The sequence below is a fragment of the Heloderma suspectum genome, chromosome 5 (genome assembly GCF_057233095.1).
Source record: "Heloderma suspectum isolate Gila_16-S chromosome 5, 16-S_ref, whole genome shotgun sequence".
Lineage (NCBI taxonomy): Eukaryota > Metazoa > Chordata > Lepidosauria > Squamata > Helodermatidae > Heloderma > Heloderma suspectum.
The window spans coordinates 40,710,254-40,725,548 of NC_139462.1; the positions used below are offsets into that span (position 1 = coordinate 40,710,254).

The window sequence follows — 15,295 nt, forward strand, 5'->3', positions numbered from 1 at the left end:
AGATGATATTTCTGAACAAAAGAATAGTATATGTGCTGAAATTGTTATGATTAAAATGGGATTTTTATATGGTTAAAGTGTAACTTTTGCTGGTAGTCACCGGTGAGAAGCAAGTGGACAGGAAGTGTAGAGGGCACGAAGTTGGAGAAAAATAGAGGCTTGTAGAAAACCAGAGCGTAATAGAAATGTTGCAAAGCATAGTGAACTAATGAAGGTCAAGCGAGAGTTGCACAGGGAGTGAGAGGAGTTGCTTTGTGTGTAGAACTGATACCCATAAATCATTTATGGGTCAGGATGTACCCAAAACTGGAAAGTTCAAATTAGTGAGTTGCTTAAGAATGTGTGCTTTGTTCCATTGATACAAGAAGTATGTACTGAATTGCTCCTTTTGTTTATGCTGTTGCTGTATAAATTTAATCTGAGCATGCGCACATGTCTTTCTGACTATGCTGTTGCAACTCCTTATGAGTGCTGTGAATCAGCTAGTCTCTCCGCTTAAGTAGCTGAGCTCATTGCTCTAAAATCAAAAACTGTTCACTGATTCACGATATGCTTTTAAAGTAGTTCATGATTTTGGTCAATTATAAGAAAGGAGAGAGTTCATGACTTCTGCAGGAAGCCCCACTGAAAATAGAAATATATTTCAGATTTGTTAAAAAAGCAGTTCTGCTGCCATCTTCCATTGCTGTTATTTAATGTGCAGCTCATACATATGAGCAAGATGTTGTGTCCCACTCAAATCCCCATGCTGATGCAGGTGCAAAGGCTGCTGCACAAATATCTTGTTAATCTTTGGGACCTCAGCATAGCCCAAGATTTTGCCCCAAAACATACTGAATCCAAGTGGAGTTGCACAGGTCTTTTTTTTTTTTTTACGCCCCGACTCTGGTGCTCCCCAGGCGGCCGCTTGGTAGCGCCTAGGTCACTCCATTTCCTCTTGGCTGACATGCTTCATTCCTTTTTGCATGCCGGCCAGAAGGGACAGGTCTCTGTTGCGTCACCTGTCAGTCCCACAGTGCAGGACATCTTGTGAAGGTTGCACAGGGATATAGAGGTCTCTCAGAAAGTCCATTTTACATCTGCAAATAGATTTTATTCAAATGCCCAGGTGTCGTAGGTTTGAATATGTGTTAGAAATTGTGTGCCTGTTTTCTGGATGAGGGTAAAGGCATCCCCTTGCGGGAAGGCAGATGCTACCACAGTCACTAAGAAACTTTTGAACTTTGTAACTCCTACTGGAAACAGGTGTGCAAAATGATGAACATTTCCCAACACTTTCGCTGCCCATATCACCCCCCCCCCCAAAGAATTGCCTAGAGCCTAGGTAGAAGGGCCCTCTCCAAGTACTGCTCACCACCCATGCAGCGAAACGCAAAAAGGAATACCTGCCTAAATACACACTTCCCGGTGTAAATGTGCACCCACACCAAGACCTTCCCCAGTTTACTCAGTCAAACACTCCACGACTGCTGATTTAGTGCTTGGAGAAACAGAACTGACTTTTTTTGTCTTACAGCTCCAGAAACAGACTAATTCTCTCCATAGATACACTCTTATCCTTTAGGACTGCCTTTAGATGTTAAAGCATTAAAAAGTTCCACTTCAGCCATTGTGAGAAGGTCCTTACCAAGTGCTACTGGTCACTCCAACTGCTGTCAAAGTAGTAGAAAAGGACGCCTGGATCCATCACACCCAATGCAAGCGTGCCACTCCACCAGATGGCAACAAGGTAGCCAAAACTTCCTTCTTCAGACCAGAGGAGCTGTGACAGACAGCCCTGTAGAGTCAGGGCCAGAAGAAGCTGACATCACAGGATCAAGCTGCACTTCCCCTGACCAGGAAACAGGAGGACTTGAAGCAGATGGCAATGGACTTCGTGGGAACAGCGCTACACCACCCAACCGCGACAAGGGTGTGCCAGAAGCAGATGAAAAGTGTGACGCGTCATGGCAGGCAACGCACCTAGATAGACTCAAGCTGAAATTACAGTGCTTGTCCTAGGCATGTTTCTATAATGTACCCCAACAATTTTAGTTAGAGATCAACCACATGCAGTTACTAACCATAAGGTACAGTGCCCTACTCTTGTGGCCAAACCTGTTCCTCTATGCATACTGCAAAGTTATGAGTATATTTTCTGTAGAGGAGAGAAGACTGCGTTATTAATTACAAAGAAAAAGGGCTATTTGCACCAAACCAGTGAGCCCCTGGGTGCAAGATGTCATAAACAAATTGAATAAGAAATGGGCTCCCCCACCTGTCGATGAAGGCATCCCAGGTGAGCTCAAAAAACTGGCAGTCACTACAACAACTGAGCCGATTCCTGGGAGTTGGGGTCCAAACACATATTTACATTTATTGAGAGTTGTAGCTGCCAAAATCAATCACCCTTGTTATGTCTGTGCTCACACACCTACTCATAGCCATGGTGGAGTCCCTCTAATTGGTGTCCCAATGAACATTTTACAGTTGGCACAAGCACAACAGTTAAACTTGACATCTCCTGACATGAATGGCCAGACCAGACTGTCCTTAAGTGGTGAGGTTGTTGCCCCGTTTTTGTGTTACCTACCTCCCTGCTAACCAGTCCAACATACACCACCACAGTTGCAACATATCACTACAATTTGATGGGAAAAACTGGACTGTAGAACCCGATTTTTCTACAGAAGTTGTGGCAGATGTGGTTAGCAGTTAGGCAACTGTTTCTCATAACCTGTTTTATCCCTTTACACAGAATGGCACCATTTCCACTCTAAAATTGCCAGCGGGTGTTTGGTGGTTATGCGGGCACACAGCAACACTTGCGCTTCCATCTTTGAGTCCTCCATGGCAGTTTGCCCCAGGGCTTGTTGTGCCAGGTATGCGAATTGCCATAGACCTGCCCCAGGGCCGCCAATGCAATAAACACAGTAGGGCTCGGTTTGGTCGTGGCCTCATAGGGAGTTGCAAAGAATTATGCTGACATCTCTGCTCTGAATCCCTCACTCAGTTCATTAATGAAGGTGTTGCAATCACCAAATTCCTCTCCACTGAGCTAGCCGAGGTACGTACAGTAGCCTTACAAAATAGGCTAGCTCTAGACGACCTCTTAGCCTCGCTAGGTGTGTGTGCTTTGAGAATAAGTGTTGTACTCGAACAACAGATAACCAACCTGACATCCTGCACCACCTCAATAATATAAACAGAATCTCTAAAGATATTTCACACATAGGTAAAGATACCTTTAGAGATTGGCTGAATTCTTGGCTTCCCTCTACTGCTTGGGTAAGAAAACTAGTTATTGCAATTGGTATTATTCTTGTGTTAGTAACTGCTATTCCATGCTTTGTGCAATGTTGTATAAACCTTGTTCCTCCTTTATATAAGGGCTGTCAACTTCCTACAGGCCAGTATGCAGCCATGCCTATAAATAATCCCCCCCCCAATTGAAATGTCCAGTTCTCCCGTCCATCGCCTTAAACTTAAAGAATTATATTCATGATCCAAAAATGTACAAAGAGTACTATTTGGATCAAAGGGAGGATTGTGGAAAGAATCCTTTAACTCACCCGTGTTGTGTGTACACAACAGCAACACAGTTATAAGAGTGCCATTGACATCTGCATAAGATGTTCAACACAGCAGATACTTATGTTTAGTGTGAACCAGAGTTGCTCCATGTTTGTATGCTAGCCCACCTTGTTTCGGCAGCACAGTCGGTGAGAAGCAAATTACAACCTGTCAGCCACTTCTCTGAGAATTCCTAGAGAGGACGGGTTCCTCCCCAGGCTGCGGGCTCATAACATTGTACTTCATGCAGTAACTGAGTGTCAGTAGCTGACAAGCGTCCATCCTGTCCAGGGAAGGAACATTCAGCCCCTTTCCAGATAACAGACTGTGTGAATGCCACCAAGTAATGCAGCTACCAGAGCATGGCTAGAGTTCTTCCCTATATGTAACGTATTTCTCTGTATAAAAGTTAACCCGCTGAATGGTCACAGCTCTCTGCCCCTTTGCTGACAGAGTGCCTTGCTGGTGGTGCAATAAAGCGCTTTTAGATCCAGAAGTCTTACCGTGTCTAGTGTGATCCACTGTCTGGCTAGACAACGAACAAGGAGCATATTCCGTTCGTACCATAATATTAAAGAGAAGTGGTGTTGATAAAATAATGACACGGTGGGAATGGAGATACATCATTTGCAGTCCTTAGCTCCCAGCACCACAGCCTCTTACTCCAAAACAGGTAGGGAGTTCTTTGCCTTCAGGGAAGGCGGGCATTTAGTGCAGTTTTGGCCTATCCCCATAGACCACCTTCTCCAATTTTGTGTTCTGTCTCATAGGAAAGGCCTGTCCGCCAGAACTATTGCTGTTAAGATGGCAGCCCTGACCTTTTGGTCTAAGAGCAAGGGCATATTTGATAGTACAGTATCTGATTTCAAACTTCACAAGTCCTGCAAGGCTGAGATAGGGAGTCGCCGGTCAAGGCTGATTCCCAGCAGCCACTGTCCCCAGATATTCTGCTGTGATTGAGACGTGGCCAGGGGTGTGCAACTATTTGATTGAATTAACCATGTTTCATGCCGCAGCATTAACGGCTTTCTTTGGTGCATTCAGTGTATCTGAGCTGGTGGTGGCAACCAAGGATGACACTTCTGATATTCCGAGACATGGAAGTTGTGAGGGTCGCTGTGTATATTCGGCTTAGGCGATCCAAGACCAATCAACAGGGCTTGAGCACACAAGTGTCTTTAGTCCGCGCTCAGGTGGCTGAATTATGTTCAGTAAGGCACTGGGGTCTTACCTTGCAATTAGAGTCGGCCGATGGACTCCTTTTTTGTCATTCAGATGTGCCAACATCCAGTGGTTGGCCAAACACAGCATGCAATGGCAGAGCCTCCTTCCTACCCACGTTGTTCCAGTAAAGGTTGGTTCGTTGCCCCCCACAAGTTTTGGTTTTGCACTACAGGGGAACAATTTAGGGTTACTAAAAAGCCTTGGTGTTGCAGGCTTTTGCCGATTTTCAGTATATTCGCCAGCAGTGGCCCAGGATTTTAATTGTATGGTTATGCCTCACTCCCAGAGTGAGCTGGAGGTATAGCATGGACCCACGGGCACTGCATCATGCCGTTAAGGTAAATCAGGAAATCACCAATCACTTGCATATGGGTGGTGATGGGATCACATTTCATCCTGGGATCTATATATAGACTTGGAGGGAGCTACACAGGCAAGACGGAGTACATTTGTCCAACTTGGGCAATGACTTATTGTTATCTGATCAGCAAAGGGGAATGCTAGAAGAAATTCAGTGCAGGTGGGGGTTTGCTGCCCTCCTGTGGCTGGTTTGGCAGGTCTATGTTTGTCTGTATAGGGATGGTGATCCTTCTGAGGCAACGTTGGTGGTGACAGGAGATGCTTAAGGCCTCCCTCTGAAGGTTTGGCAGCCCCAGTAGGGGGATAAAGATTACCAGTGGGGCCATCTCCCCTCACACACCCTGTGCTTCATCACCCAGGGGGATGTGACAGGGGATGACCCTCCTTTCCCCAAAGGGAAAAAGACCAGAGAGTTGCCAGTTCTATTATCGACATCCAGCAGGCAAAGAATGTTTCACCCGATTACACTGCCTGGCTAGCGCCAGTATAATGGAGTAGCCACCGAGGGATCCCCCTCTGCAGATCAATCTCAATAAATGTGGCCTGATTTTCAATCCATACAGTTGTATCGTCTCTTTATTTCTCGCCTCCTTCACTCACAACTACGCAGCCAAAGCAAATAGGATGGGTAGGCTCAAGGACTAGACCCCGACACTTTGTACAAGCTTCAGTTCTAATGTTAAATAAAATCCTGGCCTTAGCTCTCCCAATATCTGTGTGTCGTGTCTTTTTTTCCCCTAAGGTGAGAAGTCCGATAATATCTATTTTGTGAACATTAGAGTGAGGTTAATTGACACCACTTGACTTTCACAGTATTATTTCAAGCAACATTTCTTTAACTTTGTCTTAAATTGTTGTGGGAGGGAGTTTTTATGGATTGACCATAGAACTTACGAGATTTCCCAGTAGCCCACCCCTCTGGTGGGCTGCTTCATAATTCTGTGTCTGGCCTACACTGGAATGGGAATGAAGAAAGCAACAAACAGAAAACACAGCACAAATCTACTGTTAACAAAAATCCATATAGGAAATGGAGAGAAGGTGGCAGCGAGAAATGTGTGTGCATGTGTTTAAAAAGAGAGGCGGGGGGGAGGAATGACAGCAAATGAAGCAATGACTCTGAGCCCATCTTCTGGCCCCTTCCTCAGTAACAATCCTATGAGCCTTCTGAGCTACCAGAATCATCACTAGGTATTAGAATGTCTATATTGATAGGGTGACCCATTACTATACTGAATTAATTGGTCACTTAAGGCATAAATCTGCCTATGGGGCTGTCAATCAGCCTCTCTCTTTTGGAGTATAGTAGAAAGGTTTGCAAAAGGCCGAGAAACATCTCTTCCTGATGCACTTGCATTGCGTATTTTCCCTGACTGTTTTAAGTTCCAAATCTGCCCCTGGGTTCTATATGCATAGGATAGTGTACAACTTAAATTTGTCAGATTTGTTAAGGAAATTGTGACATTACAGTTTGATATTGCACACAAAAAGGAACATCACACTGGGCACAATCTGGTGCAGTTAATTTTGTCTAGCCAATAGACTTCAATGGCATTGTTACAACTAAAGGTGAAATCCTATGCATGTTTATACAGAAAAACATCCTACAACTCCCAGTATTCCTCAGCCAGCCATGCTGTCTAAACAAAAAAAATCTGTCTGAACATGCATAGGATTGTGCCCTAAATCTGTTTAGTCACAACTAACTCTGCATTGGATAGAGTTCACTGACTTCATTGGGTCTTTTAAGTAAATATCCCAGGGTGGAAATGCAGTCTCTGCATGCTCAAAACTTGACTACAGTCTGTTACTTTAAGATCCAAAAGAAAAAAACATGTAGCATAAAATAAGCTATAATAATTAACACAGTGAACTGTAACTTATTCTAATATAGAACTTTTACCTGTATCATCTTGTGTACTTCCAGTACTCTTAGAATTATTCAGGGGTTTTTAATTCCAGTACCACGATTTTTCAAGCTGTCTCCAAATACAGACACAAAAGGTGAAATGGTTCCTTTTCATGAGGCAGTCATTAAAAGCTTTTATCTCTTGACACTGGTTATTGAAAAGTTCAAATGAGTATCATCAGGTTGCAAGTCAGAGAGCATAACTTCTGGGGCTTGTTTATAAATTTTAAAATGGGGTTCAACTCATAACACTGGCTTGATTTTATGTTAGATGTCAACATCCTGGCTGACACTGGCTTGGTCGTCAACTATAGAATATCCAGTCATCCGTTACACAAAGCCATGAAATTCATTAAGCAAAAAACCTATGGTTTACAAAATAAGCAGGGAAATTGTGAGTTCAGGCTCACAAGTCTTAACACCACATTCTCCCTAAAGAGGCAGAAAGTGCAAGTGAAATTCTCATTCTCCCAAAGCAGATAACCCATGTGGACAGGATGAAGAATATGATGTTCTTCATCCTGTCCACAGAGGTGACTGTAGGGTTGTGGAAACTGATGACAAACAACTTAAAGCCACCTACTTCTCTCTTTAAGAGTATCTCCTAATGCTGAGAGTTGCAATCCAGCACATCTAGAGGGCACCAGGTTGGGAAAGGCTGTTCTAGAATAAGGGCAGGCAGAATGTAGATCTCCAGACGTTTTGGAGTTTAACTTATTGGAGACCCAGCCAGAATGGCCTGTGATCAGGAATGCTGAAAGCTGACGTCCAAAACATCAGTATAGATCTATTTTCTGCCCACACCTGTTCTAAAGCATGCTGGTTTCCAAAATTAAGATATGTGATCCACCAAGGAACTCAAAAATAGGTGCATCACTTTGTCTTAAACCAAATGAGGAGACAAGTAACAAATCTTGATTCCTAATCCAGACAGTTCTTCAGACTCCAAAATTAGTTTTCAGCACATGGCAAAGGTTTTCTGTTTATGGAATGTCAAATATATAGTGTTGGGGGACTAACATGGAGGTTTTTTCCTATGTGTTCAGCACTGTGAGATCAAACATGAAGCTAGCAGCTAATACACTTTGGAGGAAGGGCAGGACACACACTTATTGCATAGTCTGAAATTTCTTTGAACACACTGCCACCCATCAGTGCCTAGTTCTTCTTTGCTTCCCCATTTTACATTCACAACAACCCTGTGAAGTAGGTCACACAGTGGTCCAAGATCACACAGTGAACATAATAGCTGAGGCAGTATTTGAACCCAAATTTCCCCAGTCCTAATTCAACACTTGAACCATTACACCACGCTGGACTAGAAAATGACTACAGTTTGAACTTGTGTGCATGTCTACATGTGTGCATGCATATTTTGCCAAGTAGAAGAATGCTCAGAGACTATTTTATTCATTTAAGAAATGCATGTCCTGCTCTTCCTCCAAGGAGCTTAACACATAGTTCTTCTTTGCTTCTCCATGTTACATCCACAACAACCCTGTGAAGTAGGTCAGGCTAGATATATTAGTCCAAGGTCACATAATGGCCGACTAGAGATTTGAACCCAGGTTCCCCCTTTAATTGGGAATTCAGTTGCAGCACCAACACCGACTTGATGGTCGGGGGTGGGTTGCTGTGGTCTAGTGTTTCTATTTCCCTCCTTAGGCTTCCTGTCCATTCAAGTGCCAATCTTGAGTGTTTGTATATTACTTTGGGCACCTGGGGCAGATCACGGATTCTGCTGGTGTACTGCCCACCCTACTACCCATCATATGAGTGACAGAGGTAGCACATCTGCTTGAGCACATAGACCCCTATCACGCAAAGGCTTAAAAAAAATTCGTCGGCCAAATTGGTGGATTAAAGTCCCCTAATAAATAATAAATAAATAAATAAATTTGCGCGTCTTTAAAGTATGTAAGACTCCTTGTTTTCCTTTAAGAGGAAAAGAGAATGCACTGCTACCTCAAAACTAACGCATAACACTACCGCCCCAACCACTACTAACGGAAACCCACGGCACTCCTTACCGAACACCCTGCCCCAAACTGTCGCGAGAGGGAACAAGCCTACCGCCTTCGCGCCTGCGCATTTATATGCGGTAGGTAGCGACAGCGAACGCTCAGCGAGCTACACGCATTGGGAAAACCCGCCTCCACGGCTTTTTCCCGGTGCGCCTGCGCAATGGGGAACGAAGTCGCACGTCGTATCTTTCACTCCCGCGTGACGTGAGGGAGGCGGAGCTAGATTTTTAATCGGCCACCGAAAGCCTCCGCCACAGTGTCGTGGCTTCCTCGAGCAGTGATGCTCCCCTCTGCTGCTTCGCTCTTGGGGATGGAGAACGGAAGCGCCGAGATTGTCGCGGAGGGGTTTTGTGTGTTTGAGTAGACGGAAAGCGGGCCTAACATGTTTGCTCAGAAGTAAGCCCCCTCGTGCTCAGTGGGACTCGTTCCCGGGTAAGTCATTTACCCGGAAGTAAATCCCATTGTATTTAGAGAGCTTACTTTCGAGTAGAGATGCTGATGGATCGGGCGGTGAAGGCTGTCCTCGCGTTACGAGAGGTGAGGGGGAAGTGGCATCCAAGCTGAGGGCTGTTGAACTGAAGGAGTTGAAGCAAGGAAGATGCTCTCCCCCCCCTCCCCGTAATATTTGTTTATAGCACCATCAATGTAGGAACAGTGCGCTTTCCAATGTGCATGTACAGAGTAAAAACAAGGCAGCAGGAAACTCCCGCTGCCCTGTGCCGGTTACGCTATAAGAGAAATGGTCTCTGTGGCATACTAAGAGTTGTTGTTGTTGTTGCTCAGTCGTTCAGTCGTGTCCGACTCTTCGTGACCCCATGGACCATAGCACGCCAGGCCTTCCTGTCCTGCGCTCTCTCCCGGAGCGTGCTCAAGTCCATATTTATTGCATCGGTGATGCTATCCAGCCATCTCATCCTCTGCCGTCCCCTTCTCCTTTTGCCTTCAGTCTTTCCCAGCATCAGGGTCTTTTCCAGAGAGTTTTTGCCATCTCATATTTGAGCACCTCCAGCTTACCTTGATTCATTGATCTTACATTCCAGGTTCCTAAACAATATTGTTCTTTACAGCATCGGATTTTCTTTTCACCTAAGAGTATTACTCTTAATACTAAGAGTAGCTTTGTACAATGAAGTGTTTAAGGCCGCAGTCCTATTCCCACTTACCTTTGAGTAAGACTCACTGAAATCAGTGGGGCTTACTTCTGAGTAGGCATGTATAACATTACACAGACTCCCTTGTTAGTTGTGGACGGAACCAATCGTGGATCCTCATAAAATGAGTGTTCGATTTGTAGCTCCTGGGTATGCTGGGTAAGAATGGACCTCCACCTTGAGAGGCAGTATATCTTTGATTATTAGATGCCAGTAATTGCACACATTATGGGGCCACGTGCACCTCAGTGTTCAGTCATGCCGGCCACATGACCACGGAAGCGTCTTCGGACAGCGCTGGCTCTTCGGCTTAGAAATGGAGATGAGCACCACACCCTAGAGTCGGACACGACTGGTTGGGGACACCTTTTTAACTGCATACATGGGGGTGGGGGGGTGGAGTCAGGAGGGAAGCTCCATAACTTTGACATTGGTTGCAATTTTACATCTCTACAACCCAGGGAATAGCAGGTCCATAACATGAAAATACAAAGGGGGGGGGGGGACAAGAATCTGAAAATGTCAACAGAAATGTAATTCAGTGTTTACATACAATCTCAGAAAATAAAATATATCCTTTTATAATAATCCCATAATATAAACCTATGAAGTTGCAGGTTACAATTCTTTTAAAGCATGTGATTCAAGAAATATTTTAGGTAGTTCTCTGCTATCCTCCTGTTTCAAATAAACTTTTTCAAATGGTTTTTCAAATCACACTAACAGCAGCAGGAGCAATGTCCACCTCTCAGAGGATTATTCCAGGTTTATTTATTTATTTAAAATATTTCTTGGCCACCTTTCAAGGCAGAAGCTCTCCCAAAGCGGCATACAGCAATAAAACTGACACATGGCTAAATAATAACAGGAACAATACCCCACTCTCAGAAGACTGTTCAGTTTTCTTCAAAATACAAATGCAAATTTCCTGTCTAAATGTTTTCTATATTGGTGAGAAGTCTAATGCTCAAGCACACATTTATCTGTATAGAGTATAAGCAAACTGCATAAGTTGCAACAGGTAATTGCTGCTTATACTCTACAGAGAAATATGGGTGATATAGAGGGTTAGAAGACTTTGGGAGGGTGTTAAAGCCTGCCCCCCCCCCCAATCTCTGCATCAAGATTACTGGGAGGGTCAAGGTTAAAGTCTCTGCTTCCCTTCCTCATGATCCAGAGCTAGATCATTGCTGCTAATAGAAGCAGGGGAACAGCAGTCTTGCTCAGGACTGCTGGGAGCAGCAAGAAGCTTTACCTTCACCCCATCCAAGCGATCCTGTTGCTGATCAGTTTCTCCACTGCTATTAGTGGCAGGGAAACAGCAATCTATTCTTGCCAGCTCCCCTGCCCCTGCCGCCAGCTGATACATTGACCAGCACAGTAAAGTGGGTGAGGCTTCCTGGACCTCTAGCTGGCCACATAGAGAGCAGCCAAGGGCTACATGCAGCCTGTGGCTTGCCCATATATTAATGTGGCTTAGGCATTGCCAGTGAGTTTTGCCTTCATGATACACAAAGACCTAAATTGGTCAGCATGAGATCAGAAAACTAGCTTCCAAAGTCAAACTGGCAGTTTCTCTGCATGACCTTCCTCTAAAGCATGTGATCTACTATACATAACCCACTTGGATTTCTACAAAGTATGCTCCATTGCAAAATAAACCATGATCCTTCCTCTGCTTTTTGCATATTACTTACTGGAATCTATCAGAAACTTCCAAACCTGAATATAAAGAGTTACATCTGCCTTATATTGGCTCTAACCAGCCGCGGTGGCTTAGTGGTTAAGACGCTGAACTGCAGACCGGAAGGTCGACAGGACAGCAGTTCAAGACCCGAGTGCCATGTGACGGAGTGAGCTCCCGTCTTCAGTCCCAGCTCCTGCCAACCTAGCAGTTCGAAAGCAAGAAATTGCAAGTAGATAAATAGGTACCACTTCGGCAGGAAAGGTAACAGCGTTCTGTGCACCTCGGGTGTTCGGTCATGCCGGCCACATGACCACGGAAGCGTCTTCGGACAGCGCTGGCCTTCAGCTTAGAAATGGAGTTGAGCACCACACCCTAGAGTCGGACACGACTGGTTGGGGACACCTTTTTATATGGTCTACTCCAAGGGTCCCAAAATTTTTTGGATCTGTTAACACAGTTGGGAATTTGAGAAACTTCTGTGGGCACAACCACAAAATGGCTTCCATGGAGGATGTGGCTTGTCACATAATGACTGCTGTGGGGGCCTGGCTAGTCAAAAATGAGCTAAAGAGGTAGGTGGGAGGGAAATAGGCTAGAGGCTGGAAGAGAGGAGGAAATAAGGCAAAGGGGTAGAAGGGAGAGAAAGCATGGCTAGAGGCTGCAACCAGGGAGAAACAGCAAGGTAAAGAGGTGGGGAGAGAAATAGCAAAGCTAGAAGCTGGGAGTGAGAGGGAAACAGGAAGGCAAAGGGGAAGAGAAAGAGCAAAACTAGAAGCTAAGAGGGAGAGAAACAGGGATCTAAGAGGTGAGGGGGGATATAAGCAGCAAGGTTAGAAAAGGAGAGAAATAAGACTGACCTAACATTTCCCAAGGTTTTTATTAAAATATTTTTTTAAGGGAGAAGGGAGTGGAGATCTCCATGGTCACCTCATTGGGGACCCCTGGTCTACTCTGATTGACAGCAACAGATCTCGGAGGCCTTTCCTACCCCATTTACTGATCCTTTCACTTGGAAACGTTAGTGACCCAACCCTGTCCCTTCTGCATATGCTCTTACCAGTGAGTTATAGCTCCTACCGCATTTTTTATACCCTGGGGTTTAAGTAAATCATTTTGCTTCCTCATCATGCTACCATTCCACAGTCCTGTGATGCAATGAATGTTTCTTGAGAGGTACTTTTCTGAACGATGTCAGTCCTTCAGAAGGAATCCAATCACTGAGAATTAAATAGGTCCCATTTTAATATATAAGCCAAGTAATGGTCAAAATCCACAAAAATTGGGGCATTTCTACATGAAGCTTTTATCCCACACCTTTACTGGGGCTCCTGCTTCCGAATTCTTTGCAGGATTAAGATCAACTCCTTTACACATGCTTTTTTCCCCCGCTGGGGGGGTGGCGGTTCTTTCTCTGTCTTGTCTTTATGTTTAATTTACAGCCACTACATGGTGCTGTGGTGTAGTGGAATTGTGCAAATACACATTATAAATAAATAAATAAAATATAATGCCATTCAGAAAATGTACTTTCTCGATCATAAAAAAAACGCAATAATGGTTGCAAGGCATGGGAGAGGCCCTGGAGGATGCCACCATGTAAAGGACCTGCAAACTATCATGAGTAAGCAATCATGAGCGCAGAGAGTAACACTTCTGTATGTGTCTATTTGGTAGTAAACCCCATTGGTTTCTATGGGACTTAACCCCAGGTACGTGATTACAGGAGTTCAGCCTTTGCTCAGGTGTCTTGCAGTTGGGTGAGTGACACCAAAGTGGCCTCTCCCCGAGGCAGTAGACAGGACAGCTGAACCCATGGATGCAAAGTCCCGCTGCTGGAGAGCAGAGAGGCATAGCCCCATGCCACGCATTCTGTCGTCTGATTTGGGGGCTCTTTGGGCATTGCTTTTATGGTGTTCTGGTGCTTTGTGATTGGCTTGTGGGGTGCAGGTCGGACTGCTTTGCAGTTGGCAAGTTCCAAGGTATCCAACGGTTTCGTTTAGTCATGAGCCTGGCTAGGATCACTTTGCGAGGGGCATGGGGGGGGTATCAGTGTTTCCTGCTGCCATTAACTTGCATGTGATTGGAGTTTTGTAGACGCTCCCCTGAGAGCATCTAAAGGCAGGGGTGGGGACGCACACTTTTCTGTCCCTCCACACTTGGATTGTTGACATCAGAGCTGCTCTGCAGTCGTAGTAGCTCTGAAGTTGTATATGGCCACAATTACTCCAAGGTCGGGGCGACAGGAGGGACTCATTTCCAAATGAAATCCTATTACACCTATTAATCCTATTACACCTCAGTCAAAATCAGTATAAACTGCTAATCTAATACAGGAGGGAGGACTACATTTATTTGCATGGAGAAATAGTGTCATCTGGTGGCCACTTAAAGACATTTCAGAAGCCTGAAAATGCATCTAGGGTAAAATTTGTTTTTCTGAATAACCTATTATTTTATTCAAATATGAACTTTGTGTGACATTATAAAGAGATCAGAAATTCCACAATTAAACAAATGTGCAATAATGTATAGATATAGTTTAATTTTGTTGTTTATTCATTCAGTTGCTTCCGACTCTTTGTGACTTCATGGACCAGCCCATGCCAATATACCAAATGGAAATCGACACTGAACAAAGCTATGGCCACATAGAGCTTTAGATATAACTAAAGGCTGGGTTTTATTTGAAAGAATCATTGCTGTGTTAATTAGGACTTCTAACTTCCTGGACAATGTTACTTAAGTTTTAATCCACAGAAATCATGAAGCTGTATTAAATTCTAAACATTTTACCATCTTTTTTTTTAAACTCTGCAGAGTACCAGGATTCTGATGTGATATCATAGTGGCTCAATTTTTGTCAATTTCATAATAATGTCCAGAAAGCTGAATGTCATTATAAAACATTTAGAAATTATTGACTGTTTAAAGGTTGATAACACACAATACAGGACCTGTGCAAAATGAACAAACAAAAAGCCAAAAGGATTATAATACACATCAGAATATGAAAATCACCTAGTAGTCCAATGACTAGTTTTTACACCAAGAATTCCAAACAATACTGATTTTTAAGATAAAAAGGTCATAACATACCAGTTTACAAACAAAGCACTATAAATTAGAGGATCTAAAGTGTGATGAAAGGATACTTCTCCAAAAAGAGATATGGGATTTGGGAGAAGAGCCGCATAGACTTCTGTTAACATAACTTATGAATGGGAACCAGGTCTCAAAGAAACCATCACGCTGAGCTGTCCCTCTGGCTACTCTGACTAGGTAAGTCAACATTTTTGAAAGGGATAGTTTCCGAATTCTGGAGTACCCATTTTTCATCAAATGTACTGCTGTCACAAGCTATGCTGATCTTTAAAGTGAGAAAATAATT

General features: G+C 44.1%; 1 long non-coding RNA gene across 10 annotated transcripts in view; it reads right to left on the reverse strand.

Annotated features, from left to right (window-relative positions):
• Positions 1-9,110, reverse strand: part of LOC146343815 (uncharacterized) — a 65,895-nt gene extending 56,785 nt beyond the window's left edge. For 5 of the 10 annotated variants that reach the window (XR_014792034.1, XR_014792040.1, XR_014792036.1 and 2 more), the window contains exon 1: positions 7,040-9,110. This is a non-coding gene — a long non-coding RNA (uncharacterized LOC146343815). Of the gene's footprint in view, positions 1-1,837 lie in introns of those variants that run through there. The other 5 variants (XR_014792038.1, XR_014792035.1, XR_014792033.1 and 2 more) reach the window with 5 other exon arrangements.
• Positions 9,111-15,295: the final 6,185 nt, after the last annotated feature.